Source organism: Musca domestica, unplaced genomic scaffold (genome assembly GCF_030504385.1).
Source record: "Musca domestica strain aabys unplaced genomic scaffold, Musca_domestica.polishedcontigs.V.1.1 43, whole genome shotgun sequence".
NCBI lineage: Eukaryota > Metazoa > Arthropoda > Insecta > Diptera > Muscidae > Musca > Musca domestica.
This window is the reverse complement of record NW_026712332.1, coordinates 3,110,858-3,128,431: the sequence shown is the minus strand read 5'-3', so window position 1 is coordinate 3,128,431 and position 17,574 is coordinate 3,110,858. Positions and strand designations below refer to the sequence as shown.

Here is a 17,574-nt window from a genome sequence, read left to right as displayed (position 1 = left end):
TTTGGTATAGCCCCCATATAACGGTACATCTCTTTTTTTCAGTATTGTGGTGATTTAAGCGATATTATCCACCGGAAATGTTTCAAATTTGGTATTTGAAGTTCGCAATGGGCACTACAGCCTATGTTAGAAAATTGTCTGTGCAGGTCCACGTTTTGGTATATATAGCCAATATATAATGGTATTCGGTATTTTCAAGATTTAAGGTGCATTTTTTTTTTTTTTTGAAAAGTGTCAAATTCGTTCGAATTTGCCGAACTTACAGTTTTGTTACTTGTTAATTTATGGTAAGTGAAGAAGAAAGTTTCTTTGTGGAAAAAGCTTAAATAAAACAAAACAAGTCCCCTTTCGCACCAAACAGATATTATGATGTCACAGTTTGAACTACATCGGATACTCACTACGCTTCTTATAACGTACATTATGTTTTTAAGATTTAACATTGACGTTGTTCAACATACCCTATTTTCACACTAAATATTCTATAGGCAAAAATATTGAGATCTGCGAAGTTGGAATAAATCACTAACTAAATTCACACTTGTATTGAAAGTCATTTATCTGTAAAATGTTGGCCTTTTGCGGGGTAAGACTCAGAAGTAATGGAAACAATCATGAGGAAAATCATGAAAAAATCAGGGTTGGGAGTTATGTTATAAATTTTAATGGGCGATCATGATGTTGTGATTGAAAATACTCACAGTATCGATTCGAGGAACAAACTTTGAGCAAAAAATCAAGAAGCGCAAAATTCTACCAAAACGTGCAGACATATTCCACTGCAGGGACAAAGGAAGAAATCAGGTAATGGATACAGATATCGGGCTAAAAGTATGGGAAACGTACTTTTTCAAGTTAGTGGCATACGGTGTAGAGTTCAAGCAGATTCCAGAGAACCAATCTCAGAGCAAAATTGGATAAAGACAGCCCTAAATCGACAGAGGAATTATGAGTCAGGATGGACTATGATGCTATGCACCATATGGAAGGCGTACCCAGGTCCGTCACGATAAATTCCGGATTTAACCAGCAAAGACAGAGCTATGTTAACGTTTACAGAACTAGTCAAAAATTTTTTTTATATAAAATTACTAATTTTACTGAGGTCTTCTGCAATAGCCATAACATTATCATTCCACGAAGAAATCTTTGTGAATAAAAATCTATAGATCCATTGGCAAATGAGATAGTAAAGTTTACGGTCCGGTGACTATAAACGTCAATAGTCAGGCGGCACTAAAGGCGCTACATTTATTTACCACTAAATCCGTGGCAGTTTTGGGGTGTAGGGACTCTTTGAAAAAAAAAATGGTCGTCCATCAAGCTCTGTTGGTTTCAAGGCCATTGCAATATTCCAGGTAATGAAGTAGGAGATGAGTTGACAAGACGATGATCCTAATCTATTAATATTGAAGTCGAGAATTCGGTTAGACCACCCTTGTGCAACTTCTTCCGTGCGATACATGAACATTACATCGGGAGATTTCAACCAACTGTCCAGATGAAAGGGGATGTAATGTCTCTAGGGGATCATGGCCTATAATCTCTGGGAAGAGAACAAAATTGCTCATCTCCAACATGTCACAGGTCACTGTAGCGTAAGGGTCATGACTTCTAAGTGGAGTGGTGACAATAGCGATTACTATATTCTCTGCCAAGATGAGGTTACGATATGCTCTGCCACTCTCCACCTCTCATCAATATGAGACACAGACTCGTGGGAGAGACAACTTATATACGATCTGTCTTCATTCTCCGACACAGAACCACCAGTAATACTTTAGTTAGCCAGAAGATTAAAGTGGCCTAAAACGACACGATAAATTCTTATTCGTGGATTATAATTGGTTATTATCTTTTAAATCTGTTTTTTTTTTTCCTTTTCTTCTTCAAGGTCAACGAGTAGAGATGTCGCCTTAGGGCAACTGCGCGTTTCTTAACCTAATCTTTTTATTATTCAAAATGTTAAATTTTTAGGGGAGGTACGGGGAACAATATTTTCCATTATTTCACTTTACCTTAGTTTGATATATATATTCCCACCAAACAAGTTTGGACTATATCGGGAACTCGTGGAGTTACCTGAAACAGTGGAACGATGTATTTGATTTTTTACACTCACTCTAACGTAGGTAAAAATATTAGGATGTGCTAAGTTTGATAAAATTCGGACACAGATTTCTACATTTTTACGGTTATTTTTTAAAATAGTTACCCTTTGTGGGGAAGTACAAGAAGAGAAGACAATTTTGTCCTAGTCGATCCTAATCTTAACCATCTTTTCATCTGCAAAACAATACTTCTGAGGATTGAAACCGAACATAATGACATCTTTACATTCTTGAACCGTCGATTATTCCTAATCTAGACCATATTTTTATCTACAAATCTGTACTGCTCTGTTCAATTACATAATTATTTCAAAACATAAAATTGTTTATATTCAATTGAAAAAAAAAAAACTATTTTAAATAAATGGCAACTATTAAATTTTGTCAAGCAATTAATGTATTGAATACTCGACACAGGAGCTCAAAAAGTTCAAACCTAAATTTAACCCAATTGAAAAGGTCAAACAGAAAAAAAAAAAACGCAACGCTCTTTAATGTCGTTAGGCCATATTTATAGCTTTGCCCTGATAAAATATTTCAAATTGACCCTTTAATCCTCTTTTCAGTGTCGCAGTATTATAAAATTAAAGCGTGTAAATTCTGTTCTGCACACTCGCCCCAAACAGTGCCAATGCCACTTACCCCCCAAACCCCACATCCCAAAGACAAACATTTAAAATTTGGGACAATCCTCTCAATTTAGTATTTGGTTCGTTTCTTTTTTTATTTTTAGTCGGCATTAATCCTTTTTGACACTCAACTACCCCGGCAGCAAAAAAAAAAAGCTACGAAGGAAAGGCACTAGGATTTGTGTGACAATTCGTGTTAATATCACAACAAAATCTCTTGCAGCAATTATCCTTTTCTTAGATACATCTACCATAAACTAAAGCTACTAACAAGTTAAAATCGTCGAGTGTGTGTGGGTGTGTGTGCTGGGGTCTGGAAATGCCTCCCAAGTGGGCTAATTTACAGTTGTCTGCCTTGGACGGTAATCGGAGTTGTCGTCCTCGGGTAGCCTTGTATTGTTTTTAATAATTTTATAAACCTTTGGCTAAATTAGCATTCTGCTGAGGGGAGGGTGGTGGTGCTGTTGGCGGTGGGCGGGTTGGTTCTAGGCAGTGGATTATTTATTTGCTTTCACACATAACACGTTCTTGTCCTCGGCGACATTATCCTGCGCAGACCATGAATTTGACATGCTGTGTGAGTGAGTGAGTGATTTTTATGTTGGAGAGGACACGTGCTATGTGTGTACGAATGTTCGTTGTTGTTGTTTGACGTTCGATGTAATAAAAGAAACCAGCATTTTAATGACCTTTTAATAAGGGTTGTCACTGGAGTGCTGCTGCGACATTGCCAGAGGTTGGTGTTTTTGTTATTCTTGTTCTTGTGGTGTTCCGAGTAATGACTGTTTTCGAATGACATTGTTGTTGTTCTTGTTTTTTTTTTTTTTTTTGTTGGTTACTTGAATGGGTGAGAAGGGTTAATTTGCATAAGTAAACAAATCCATATGTGGTTTTGCCCAGGAATTTACTGCCGAGCCTTAGGCGGAATTAACAACCACTTACAGACACGGGCAGACAGACGTCCATTGAGGGTTGGCATGCCAGAGGCGTTAATCAATTTCCCTATTTACAAAGGCTGTTTATTAAACAGATTTCAAATTAATTAGAGTTGGGAATATTTTATTTCCTCTTTGGTTGGGGAATTTGTTTTTTTCTTTTTAAGAAATAACTGTCTTTTTGTAAATATGCACTAATCCGTTTAGTGTTGTCAATGCCATTTAGTGTGACCTTGCGATGAGGTTGGGTTGGGTTTGTATGGACAACCTGTTGCATTGAATATACTTTTTTAGAGTAGATTTTCTGCAATTTCATTGTGAAATAATACATTTGAAAATAAAAAGTAGAAAAAGAAAAACATAAAAAATATTGTGTGGTGTAATCCATGTGGCACTTCTTAATAAAATTTAAAAGTAAATCCCTTTTTGAATTCATGTTACATCCTTGCCAGGTTATCTCTCAAATTTTCTCAACTTGTAATAATTTACATAAAACATTGCCAAAATTGCTTTATTCGATACTATTTAATCATACACTTCTGTCGAATGGTTATGGGCAAATCTAAAGTTTATCCCATTTGGCAGCTGAATCAAATTTTCTCATTTACCTAATTTTCATCATGTTGTTGGCTGGCTGGCTGGTTGGCACAGCTGTTGCCTATCGAATATTCATTACATCCTGCTCCTTGATGTCGCTGATGACGATGATGTTGTAATCACATAAAAACTGCTAAAATTACGATTAGATTTTTCAAAATTTCCATTAATAATGGCATATTTTGTCATAGGCTAAACGTTGATGTTATTTGTTTCATATTGGAATATGATAATCGAAAGCTTCAGCTGATATAAAATAAAGTCGTTAATTCAATATTTTGCCAAAATTATGGAGAAACAATTTCAATAAAAGTGATGCGAAATTTTATAACTCCCTTGAGTTGGGATGTTAAATTAAAACAACATAAATTTCGTTGAGTTGAAAATTTATGATAATGGAATTATTTTTGATTATATTTTGGGACAGGTATCGGAAAATGTGCGCTGTGTGTTAGATAATATCTCTTGCAATATTTAGCTGTGTTATTTTGATGGTTGTTTGAATTTTATGAAAAAAATAAATAAATTGTTGGAAGATGAAATGGAACATGGATGGTCAAGGTTTTGTAGATATATCAGGGGATGCTGGAAGAAATTAGATAGACATGAATTACTATGAAGTTGGCGCCCTAGTAAAGCATTCAGATTCTACTAAGTATGTTTAATATACCCTGCAAAAACTTGTGTGATTTATTAGCCGATTAACCCATGAAAAGATAATGTAATGTAGCTAAGGGGTGACAATAATGGATTATTTTCTAAAAAAAAAATACAAAGTAAAGGGGCTTAACTTCCTCATGACCAAGTAACGAATAGCGTCGGAACAGTGTTTACGTCCAACTACAAACCGAAGTTTGTGAGATCTAGACAGGACGTCGAAAAACGAAAAACAAATAATAAAATATGATGATTTATTAAGCTTTTTCTTATCATCAGCTACTACTTACAACAATGCATCCGAAATGCTTATCCAAAATTGATGGATTTTTGGAGAAAACCAAAAAAGCTATACGTTTACTTGTTTTAACTTTTTTCGTGCCTTGCGGCCGACCATGTGAGACGCTACTCTATTAAAAAGCCCCCTTAGGCCCAAACTCATTTTGGTCGATTTTCATACCCTTCACCATACTGTGGGTATATTAGCTTTGCAATTCCGTTTATAACTTCTCGAATTACTCGTGCTAGACCCAACAATGTATATATGTATGTTCTTGATCATCGTAACATTCTAAGCCGATTTAGCGATGTCCGTCTGCCAGTCTGTAGTAATCACGCTATCTTTGGAACGAATTGAGATGGAAGGCTAAAATTGAACACACACATGTATATTTTTCCAGTAGGCAGGTTAAGTTTGAAAATGAGGCCACGGTGCACGTTTTCGTATAGCCCTCATGTAACGGTACCTCCCGATATTCTGTATTTTGAAGATTTAAGAGACGTTATTGACTGGATTTGTTTTAAATTTCGTACTTAAAGATCTAGGCTTCTACAGTCTATGATTAAAAATTACTTTTGAGGTATAATATTCGGTATTTTGAAGATTTTAGAGACATTATTGACCGGAATTGGTACTACAGCCTATGGCAGAAAACTGCTTATTCAGATCCTCGTCTTCGTATAGCCCTCATAAAACGGTTTTAATTTAAGCACTGTTTTTCGACGATTTTTTTTTTAATTTTGTAAGTTCTTTCCAAATGATGGGGGGTATTAAAATTTCGGCCCGGTCAAACTTAGCTGATTTTTTACTTGTTCAATAATGCCACACAGTCTTTTTTAATAATGATACTTTTTGGTTTTTGGCCTGTGACATTTTACGACCTCTGTTGTGTTGATAGGTATTCAAAAAAATGTCACACCAAATGTGTGGTCCATTTTACCCGTTAAATATTATCCAATGACTATCTAAAATGCTTGGCTTCTGTCGTGTCCTAAATGTTATCCTTATACGAAACTATGTGTCTTTTGGTCTTTAATTGGGACCTATAGAGGGTCTGTAAAATCAGTAATTCATTCTAACTCATAAAAGTTTTGCGAACATCTTTAAAAACAATAGGCCAATGAGGATAGAAACAATACATGGTGTTATAGGGTGTAAAAATATTAAATATGTGTAAATTCCGCTTTCCGGACGAACGGACGCACATTGCTAGATCGGCTCAGCTTGGCGAGGTTGGAAGATCCATATTTTACATCGTGGACCTAGGACCAATATTTCAAATCAAACATATAATTTCCTCAACACAAAGTGTCGTAGGGTATAAAAACAGTCGTTCTATTTTTGTAGTTATGTAGTTGAATTTGTGTGTATTTTTACATTTAGGCGCGGATCAAATGAGAGTTCTCAGGAAGAACATTCAGAATATATATGCCTTATATACCCTAAAAATTGATTATCTGAAGAACTAGCTAGAGAAGAACTAGAGAGTTTGCTCTAAGGGTGAAATCTGCTCGTTTTCGAGTGAACTTTGACCCCACTCTAAAACGAGCACCGCATGCTCGCCCTTATTCGACTTTTGCTCATTTTGTTTTTTCTACTCCCAGGAGTGCTCCCGCTCGACTCTTTAACTCTTTAATTAAATTCTAGCCGGTTTGTGTCTTCGCTGATTCAATTTAAATTTTATCTTCGCAGGCATGAAGTCGTATGTCTTTTATAAGTAGATTCAGGGTAGGGTTCTTGTATATAAAGAAACATCAGAGTAACTTTTGCACGGGGTCGACCTTTATATGTTATCTAAATAAAAAATATTCTCTCATTTTAGTTACATATCATAATTCAAGAGTAGCATTGCAACTGGCCGTTTTAATTAAATTCTATTCCGACAAATGGAGAACGAAAATTACGAAAAACTAATGGCAAACTTTGCTGGTCTTATGATCTGTTTACAAACCAATTAATTACTTTAAGTCACATAAAAGTGAACTTACGTGGAATCACTTACATCAATATCCTGCAAATAATGTCCTCTGAGTCATGGCGAACATCTAGTACTAGTTAATTTGATGTAAAATCTAAACAAGAAAACACGTACAAAAAAATCATAAAAAACGACTTTTCTACTCTCGCTCACAACTCAAGGAATTGAATCAACATGACATCATGTTAATTTTTTATGATCTGCTTGTTTTTTATTTATTTTTTTTTTTAACTTAGGACATTTTTATAACCATACATACCTATGGATGTAGTTGACTTTCTTCTTCGTATATACTTACATAGCTATTTGTGTATGGACATGTTCTTTTAACAATTTTAATGCTGCAATGCTGGCTGGCTGGCTGAGGTCGTAAAAAAGTAACAAAAAAGGCACAAGACCTCCTATGGATGGTGTCCATGTGTGGTAGTTATTGTGTTCCAGTGATTACATGACTCTTGTTGTTGTTGATGTAGTCCTCCTTTGGAAAAGTCACTCTCTTGTTGTTTTCACCGAAACGGAGCGAAACGAACGACATACAATATGACCCCGCCAGTCAGTATATGGCTGTCATACAACACATAACAATAGTTGTATACAACAGAGTTACATGTAACTATGTGTGAGTGTGTGCGTGTGTGTTTGAGTAGTACACAATCACACATACATATGTATATTTTATTATCTATGAATAAAAATAACAATAACAATAAAACAAATAAATAAGTAAACAAATGAGTTCAACAAAGTTGAGAAACGAAAAAAAAACTAAAGCAATAATATTGTGGGATGGGCTGTAAAGTGGGTATGAAGGAGGAATAATGATAGGCCATTTGTTTACTCTGTTGTTGTTTCTATTTCTGTATGACGATCCATAAAAAATGGAAAATTTAATTTAAGAAAAACAATCTGCATTTCATTTAATTTTCCACAATAAATGTCAAATGTATGGCATTCATGTCGCTAATGGACACGACTGGCTTTTTTCCGATTTTGACTTTTATTTTAATGTCATTCCATAAATGTATTTTATTTAACGATGTGTTTTTTTTCGTTACAGGTGGGCACACAGACACACAAAAATCTGTATTTCAATTATTGATTTCAACAATTTGAACAAATAAACAACTACATTACACATATATACAGAGATATATTTTGGTAAGTTTAATATCTGATTGATGGTGACAACTGTTGAGATTTGCACATTGGGTGGAAGTGGAATAAAATTGGGAAAACATTGTTTGCTAATTATTATACAAGTTAAATTGATAAAATAACCATTGCAAGTGATCAGGGAAAGGAAGTATATCTGAAACTAGCCGAGAATGCAGCCTGAAATAAGTGAAACTTTAACTGAGGTCTTCTGAAGTAGAGTGAATCGAAATCCGAATTCAAAATTCCATATCAAAATACACTTATTTTTTTTTTTTAATTAATTAAATTTAATCGCCGATATCCAAAATAAATTTGGGATATTACAGCCAACATATGAAAACTAGGATAGCGTGACAATTTACATGAAAATCAAGTTGAGAGTCAAGATGAGGTTATGTCTTGCCACTTTACAGGCCCATTTCGGTTTAATCCAAAAAAAAAAAAATTAACTTTTCTGAACAATCAGTATACTCTCAGCCATATGGCTATTACAGTCCAAACTTGCCTAATAGCAATAATGACCAAATACATTTCGGGACAGTTAAAATTGATCTAGGAGTGTCCGTTTTATTCCATATATATGGATCAAACGTAGCCTGAGTTCAGAGATGGGCACTATCGGCCCACTTCTTCTGGTACCTCCTCCAATAATTTCAAATAAATAATTAACCTCTTAAAACTAGAAGGGATTATCTAATTTTATGCAAACCTTTCAATCCTAATATTCTTATAAATGGTACATCAGGTGCGAAAATGGACAATATCGGACCACTCCATCAAGTACATGCCCCACAAAGGGTTAACATTTTTGTTAATTATAACTCTTATAAAATGTAAAATAAGAGCCCGATTGTCTTCAAATTTCGGACATCTCAATATTTCTACCAACACAAAATTTGGTATAAAGAACGGACAGAACAGCCCACTCCTTCTGGTACCTCCAGCCCACTCCTTCTGGTCAACATTTTAAATAACCATGAAGGTCATAAATCGCGACATAAACAACCGATTATTTTCATTCTTGACACATCTCAGTATTTCTATCAACACAGATGTAAAGATCAAATATATCGGACTCTTCCTGTTGGTACCTCCCCCACAACGGGCAACATTTTTGAATAATTGTACCTCTTACCAAATGTGAAATAATTATTCGATTCTCATTATCCTAATATTTCCATAGACAATATACATAGTGAGATAAAAAACTGTAACAAAGTCAAACGCCATAATTTTTACTTTTTTAAATTTTATTGAATAAAAGCACAAAACTTCGGAAATAGCACCAAAATTTAGAATAAGTTTAGATTTCTTCAAATTAGTCAGCTTTAGCACGAATTATGGGCTTCAAACGCCAATGAAACCGTCACATGCTGCCCGAATGTTGCTCTGCGGCATTTTGACCCTTTTCGGCGAAGCGCTTGCTTTATGTGATCGACATTTTAGTATTTTTTAGAGACAACCTTGCTTTCCAAAATACTTCAGACACACGAGGAACCTCATTTTGTAACCGTTCTTGGGTGGCGTGTGCTGAGTGCGATGGTGCTGAGTCCTATTGGAATGTCCAAGTTCTGGGACCAAAATGTTTGCGTGCCCAAGACATTAATACACCCTGCAGAATATGTTCGCAATAATATTCGGCATTTATACTGTCGACTAATACGAGAGGAGAGCGACCATCGGCTATTATGGCGGCCCACACCATCACCATGGCGGGCGCTTGAGGTCTGGTGGCCAAACGAAGGTGCACATTTTCAGCTGACCTCGTTGGCAAGTAAACACGATCATTTTGTTTGTTTACAAACTGCAGGACAACGAATATTTTTTCTTCGGCTAAAAACCAAATTCAGAATGTCCCCACTTTCGGCCAAGTGAAGCAACTCTTTAGCTCTTTTGAGTCTATTTTCTTTCTGTTGCGGTGTAAGTTATTGCACTTTTTGAAATTTCAATGGCTTTACCCCGAGCTCATTTTTCAATATTTGCCGAATTTTGAATTTGCCGGGTTTCCATCAGGTCGCTTCTTTACTTTTCGAACCATTTCTGCTTTTTATGACGAATATACTTCCCATCTTGCCATTTTTTCGAAGATTGTTGTCTTCTACAAAAAACTCCTAATATTTCCCATTGTGGATCGCAAATATTTCCTTAACAGAGACACATTTTTCAGTATACAAAACTCAAGTTTGATAGAATTTTTTGATGCATTCGTAAAAGTTTGCATTCACCCATCCCATAAAAAATTGTATTCTACATAAATCTTCTAATATTTAAATATGTGTGTTAATTTATTGCTCCAGCTTGATATTCGCATGAATGTGCTATAATTCAAAATTTTATTAAATTATTTTCAAATCTACTAATTAAATTCCTATAATAGATGCAAATCGTTTTCATCTATAGTCCATTGAAAAATTACCACTCAAAATAAACACATCTTTAAATAAATTTCCAAACTATTATTGCTGATTAATAGCCTCTCCGGTTGTTCTATGTTCTCTCCCGGGAGTATCATTTCTAATGCCATTTGATTTATCGATTCGAACACAAATACCACATTCCATTCCAAAGCAAGTTGTATTATTAAATGGTATCAGAACAGCGAATTTGGCATTAAATTAATGAACTGAAAGTTGTTTGGCTGCAGTCATGGCGGATTTTCTGCAAAGTTTGCCTCAACAGGGCGATTATTGAATTTAATGACTTTCGCCCGGGTCCCCAGGCATTGGATAACAATAATTAGAATTTTAATTTCAATTTCCATTTCGTTGTCGCTATCGTTGCGAAAAGCATTCATTGCATGCTGCAACAACACAACATGCCATGGCCACCAATATCGGTGTTGTTGTTGCCGGCGCCATCGTCATCAGGTGGTGCATTCTAAATTCGGATTGAGTATACAAAATACATATCTGAAAATACATTTGATGAGATGTCGAAGGAGAGAGGTGAATGGCAAAAAAATGATGTCAAATTCGACAAATTTGTTTGTACAACAATATTAATTTCAATAGAATTGTACAATTTGCTGGGCACATTCATTATACATCCGTGTGGATCCGATGCCCCAAATATTGGATGGCCGCTTGTTATTTGATATCGTATATTATATTAAAACACACAAACGTACACACACATACACACTCGATCATTTATATCACATGGATGACCTTAATTATAACACATATTCAATTTGAGACCCCTAAAAATGTTGGAACTTTTTCGACAGCTTTTCCTAATAAAAATGCCATGCCATTCAAATTGCCACCCTGTGTGTGTGCTTGTATTTGCGTGCATGTATGTGTGTCGATTAATTAATGTTTGTTAAACACAACTATTTGAAAATCAATACTTCAATAAATTTAATGTGTTTCGAATGAAAGACAAAACCATTCATTCAATATCAATTACAATTTGTTGAACAAAAAAGAAAAAAAAAAGACCATAAACTGTGTACTTTTCATTTGGCTTATTTAGAACAATTTGCATTTATTTTTCAATCGACGGCAATTAACAATTGAACTGTGTCACCATTTAACACAGACAAAAAAAAACAAAAACAATGACAAAAACTCATTACAGTGAAGTTTGCATAATTTAAAATCGTTTTGTTTTTGCGGTGGAATATTTCACAGAGCAAAAAGGATGTGATATTAGGGTTGGGATAATTAGCCCCCCTTTTTGCAGGTAATATATGAAATGAAGAAACATATAAATATATCGCATTATATACGTATATATGAATGTTATTCATAAAAATTGTGTATTAACCTGGAATACACATTAGAAAATACATTAGAAAGACTAAATTGGATTAAATCGAAGGATGAAAATCCCTTTCTACGTGTGAGAACAGTAAATGGTTTCCCGAAAATATTAACCAAACAGTAATTGAAAATTATAGGCCTTCCTGTTATATATATTAAAATACATATAAAAGAATTTCGCAAAAATTGATTGGAATAAGATGAATGCCTAAATTTCAGCAAAAAAAATCTCATTGTCAAAAAATTCATTTAAGTACCAGTGACTACTTACAAAACTGGCGAAGTTCCGAAGAAGTGGTCCAATATTGCCAATGAGGTATCTGTGGTACCTAAGTCTGATATAAATATTACAACGTACCACATTTTGGAAAAAACTTAAAAATATTGGTTGGTAAAGGAAGTCAAACATTTATTACCAATTTTATGCGAATAATTGATAATCAAAATGTTGTGGTGAAGGTATCAGTAAGAGTGGGTCCATAGATTCCTTATTCACATCAGATCCCTGGTTGAGGGAGATATTTAAATATACCAACTTTAAAACGAATCGCTGACTTATGTCGCAAATTATGAGATAGTAAATACTTACAATTGTGACCCTTCTGAGGATGGTATACCAGAAGGGGTTGGCCGATATCTATCATATTGGCATCAGATTATGTGTTAGTACAAATATTGGAATGTGCAAAGTTTAGAAAGAATCAGATGCTTATTTCACATTTGATGAGAAGTATAATTATTCCAAAATGTTGACCGTTGTGGTCCGACAAATGTATTTCGTCTTCATACCAGACCTTGTGTTGATAAAAAATATTGAGATGTGCAAAACTTGAAGAAGAGGGGAGGTACCAGAATGAGTGGTCCGTTCTATCCGCTCTTGATGCTAGATCTTGTGTTGCTAAACGAATTGGGATGTCTGAAATTTAAAAACCATTGGACTCTCATTTCACATTTTATAAAAAAAAAATTAATCCTTTGTGGGGGAGGTAACTGAAGGCGTAAGCCGATATGCAAATGACCTAACACTGGTAAAAATATTGAGATTTGCAAAGTTTAAGTAAAATTGGGAGAACCTTTCTTGTTGTGTAAGGTATAAAGTACAATATTTTATTTTATAATAATTTTGTGAGGGAGTACCATAAGGAGTGGACCGAAATTACCCATCTCCGAACTCGATCTCAGTTTGACAATAATATTACTATATACCATGTTTGGACCAAATCGAACACTCTCTTCAAGAGTTCCCATGCGCACCAGCCAGCCAGACAGACCGACAAGATTTGGTGTGAAGGTGAAATATATCGGTGCACGCATTCTGGTATCTCCCCCACAATGGCTCAACATTTTGAATAGCTATCAAGTTCAACTTTTCAATTACCTTGTGCATCAAATACCTTCTTACATACATCGTAATGTTTGTACGACGCCTAAGTTAGATGTGATTTTGGAAGTTTTAAGCCCATTTTTTTTTGCAAAATGTGTTATAACCCTCCCTTCAGAATATTTGTAATATAGATACACTATTTGGTATTGCCTCTATTTTAAGGTACATCCTGATTTTCGGTAGTTTGAAGTTCTCCATCACCATTAGGTTTCTGTTAGTTAAAAATTTACGTTATTACATAAATTTCGTATTGGAGCACCGACAGTTCTGTTTTTTACTTTTTAAGTTCTTAGTCAAGTTCCAGCCAAAGTGACTGTAATTTGAAATTTTTCAATTTTAGTAAATAAGAAACATGCTCGCAAAATTGTTCTACTTTGGTCGAGATTTTGGTACCCACATGACTGAAACCCTCCAATCACACATTACACTTCAATTTCCCGAGTTCAGTCAATCATGCATGCTGCTTGACACCAAGGGAAGCTTTTCGGCAACTTCCCTCGGCAGAGACAGTAGAATGCAGATGCCAATGGACGGTGCACAGTGGTTCAGAATTGTTTTTCCTGGCCCGAATTCTGTAATTTTTGAACGAGTGGTGATATGTTCATGTTTTATTTTTGTTCGACAGGTAACACAATCAATCAAAAGTACAAAACATTTAGTACCCGAGAAAAAATAAAATAAGTAAAGTTGTGTTAACACTACCATAAATTGAAGACAGCAATCCTACCTAGCTAAAAAAATTATGATGGCAATATCTCTTATAGTTGTCGAGAAATATGTATATTTTTTTTTCTTCAGAAATTTGCCAAAGATAAGTATTTTTTTCTTCTTCTTTTTTATTTCTTCTTTTTTATTTCTCTTGTCGTTTTATACTTGAAGTGTACACTTCTCGCGCGCTAACCTATTCGTACCACCTCTATTCATCTCACAAAACTTTGGGAAGTTTTTGTCGTTATCGAAGCTTTCCTCCAATTCTCTGAGTTGAACAGGATCTTACAACATTTTTCAGCTAAATAAACTAGAATTTAGTATTTTTACAGCTTAAGACATATGACGCAAGCTCCAAATTATTCAGAATTTTCAGACGACCTATAAATTAAGCTTGAATTAGTGGAGAGTATAGAAATATCATATCTAACAAACTTAACGATGTTTTTACGCCTTTACCCCAGTTAGGAGCCAAGGTGATGTAACGAGGATATTAGTCTTAAGTGGACATAGATTCGAAAACATACATCTCACAACTCTTTTTTTGTGGTATCGCATGCATTTCTGAGTATTTAATTGTTATAAAACTTCTTTGCAGGTGTTGCTCCAAATATTTAGTAGCTCAACTGTCTTTGAATTCTAAATGTCCAATGTAGATGACTTCTACTGTATTTGTATGAATTTTTTGAACAAAAAATAGTTGTAATTTTATACTTTATTTGTAATAAAATTATGACTTTTTTGCACCAACTGCACCTCATTTGTTACTGTAATCGAAATAATTTAAAAATATTGCATTCGAATTCATTTGTTTTTGCTAATGAGGCAAATTTAATTGGAATTTTTGTCATAACTTTTGAAAATGCTAAAACAAATATTATTTTCCCCACCTTTTTACTCGGAATCATTAATATATTCCATCGGAATAATAAGCAAAATTAAATATGTTTCAATTTTATTATATGATATTTAGAAATGTTTTTCGATTGCAGAATTACAGAGCCGGAGGCAAATCACATTTAGTTAAACATAATAAATTTAGAAGAATTTTAGGTTCATTGGCATGAGAAGAGGATCTATTTTTTATCTTTAAAGTAATTACAGGTATTCAAATAAGATTTAGATAACGAAGTGGCATTGTTCGATGTTACACACTTAAATGGAAGAATTTCACTTTAAAATGATTTATTCTTTTCTTTTTGGGGTGTTGGCCAATATCTCGTTATGGGTGCACCATTTTCTATAATCAATATTCCTTGATTGCTTGTCAAATGCATTTGGGGATTTACACAAATCTCCACAAATTATTTTAAATGTCAACCATTCAACTGTCTTGCATCATCATCTGTTGTCCTGAACCTGCTGTTTTTTTCTTATTGCTGTTGAATATTTTATCCCATTAAATAAATTGAAATTTTCAACTGGTTGGGTTTTTTGTTGTCTGTGAGAGAAAAAAAACTCAAAGATTTTTTCGATTTTTTTTGCCTCACTACCCAAAAACAGGTAAGGCTGTATTGCTGTATTTTATACATCCATTTAATTTAATACCTTGACATTAGATGGCGTATTTTATTTAATGCCTGGAAATTACTCAAAAAATATACCTTCAGTCTGTCACCAGCATTTTAACATTAAAATAAACATTTTACGAGGCCCATTCATTATCTGCACTTCGAATGAAGCTGTCACATGGGAGTTAATAAAATAAATAGCCTCATCATAATACAAAAAGAGAAGGAGCTTTGCAGAATGAAAGTACATTTGAGCGCTGCAGATATTAAGAAACCTACAACTTTTTTTACAGCCAAAGATATGTTAATTTGTTTGCCAGCATGATTTGATTTCCATTAAATGCCAACATGTTCCGTTCAATAGTAGTTTTCTTTTAAGATACCTCTGACCTACTGTCACACACCGTTTGATGGGCCGAAAGCTCACTCTGGGCGGTAATCCCCAAATGACAAGTGTTTTTATTTCATCGCAGCATCGACAAATGTTATTATCTGTGAAATTTCTTCATTGAGTCGAGTCATTTCGCCGCAAAATGAAACGGAAATATGTCATTTTCCAAATGGCGAAGCTGGTAATGACGTTGCCAGTCCCAAAGCAGAGTTGTTGTTGTTGTTGTCTTTTTCAGGCGTTTTACGATCGCTTGTCATCATTAAATTGACACTTTTAAAGAGTTTTACTCTGTTCAGTACTCAGAGCTCGTCACTTGACTTTTAAAACATGTGGAAGTACTTTGACTTGTTTTCTTTTCTTCACCAGTGGTGCTGTCCGTCCCACTGATGATGGTGTGTTTTTTTTTCTTCGCCTTTTGATGACGCTGATGATGACTTTGGTGTTTATTTTGTCGTAGAACAATATTTAAGTGCTGTGTATTTTTATTTGAACATTCACATAAATATAGTAATTTTTTTCTTCCAAGATTCATCAAAGTCATCAATGTTGGGTTGCTCTGACTAATAGAATTGTGGCAGCAGTGAATTTCCATAGTAGACTTGAGAGAATATTTGGAGACTTTTATATTTTAAGCATATTTTTATTTTTTCCATTAAAATACATATTTTAAAGCAAAGGCAATAATTTGCCATAAAAATGGGTTATATTGTTGGTTTAACTTACCATGTAAAAACGTTGGGCCCAAATTAAACATTTTTGTTTGCAAAAGGGTTTGCTGGACCATTAGAACTTATAAATAAACCAGTAAGGAAAGGCAAAAGTCGAAAGGTGCCGTCCTTGTGATACCCCACACCACTATGACAATTTAGTAGAATCACGTGTAGCAAATACACATTCATATTGGAAATTTAGATATTAATTGCCCATTAATGCTTTAGACCGGTTTAAACTTGCATTAGGTTAAAACTAACCTATAAAAGCTATATCTTAATTGATTTCAAAAAAACTTGACTGAGGCAAATTTATGTTGTATGTGACCTCTCGAACCAAATATCGGTGCTATGGAGTGCACGTTATGACTTTCAGACTAGTTAATTATAAAATCGAATGAAACTACTGTATTTGATCAAAAATGACATCTCCCATGTATTATTACATCAAAGTAGAGGGAAATATATATGGAAGCTTGGAAAAGTTGTTTTCAGGATGTACTTAATATTTTGCACCGGAAATCCTCGTTATGGAGTGTATTATACCGATTTGGGTGATTTAAATATTAAATCGGATAAGGCATATATGTGGGAGCTATAGCCATATGTAACCAAATGTAAATGTAATACACTTGATTCTAGGCTAAAATTGGTAGTCTCTACTAAAATGCATCTCATTTGCGCTAACATTAAACATGTGGCGACGAATATGCAGGGTGAGATAAAAAAGACTGCAACAAAGTCAAGAACCATAATTTTTAAAT

General features: G+C 34.4%; 1 protein-coding gene across 5 annotated transcripts in view; it reads left to right on the top strand.

The window, feature by feature from the left end:
* The window catches only part of LOC131804414 (uncharacterized), a 286,632-nt gene that overhangs the window by 102,498 nt on the left and 166,560 nt on the right, over window positions 1-17,574 (top strand). For 3 of the 5 annotated variants that reach the window (XM_059127263.1, XM_059127264.1, XM_059127267.1), the window contains one exon: window positions 8,245-8,345. The exons of the other annotated variants lie outside the window; for them this stretch is intronic. The gene's annotated coding sequence lies outside the window, so the exon portion shown is untranslated. The remainder of the gene's footprint in view (window positions 1-8,244; window positions 8,346-17,574) is intronic. 5 annotated transcript variants of the gene reach the window in all.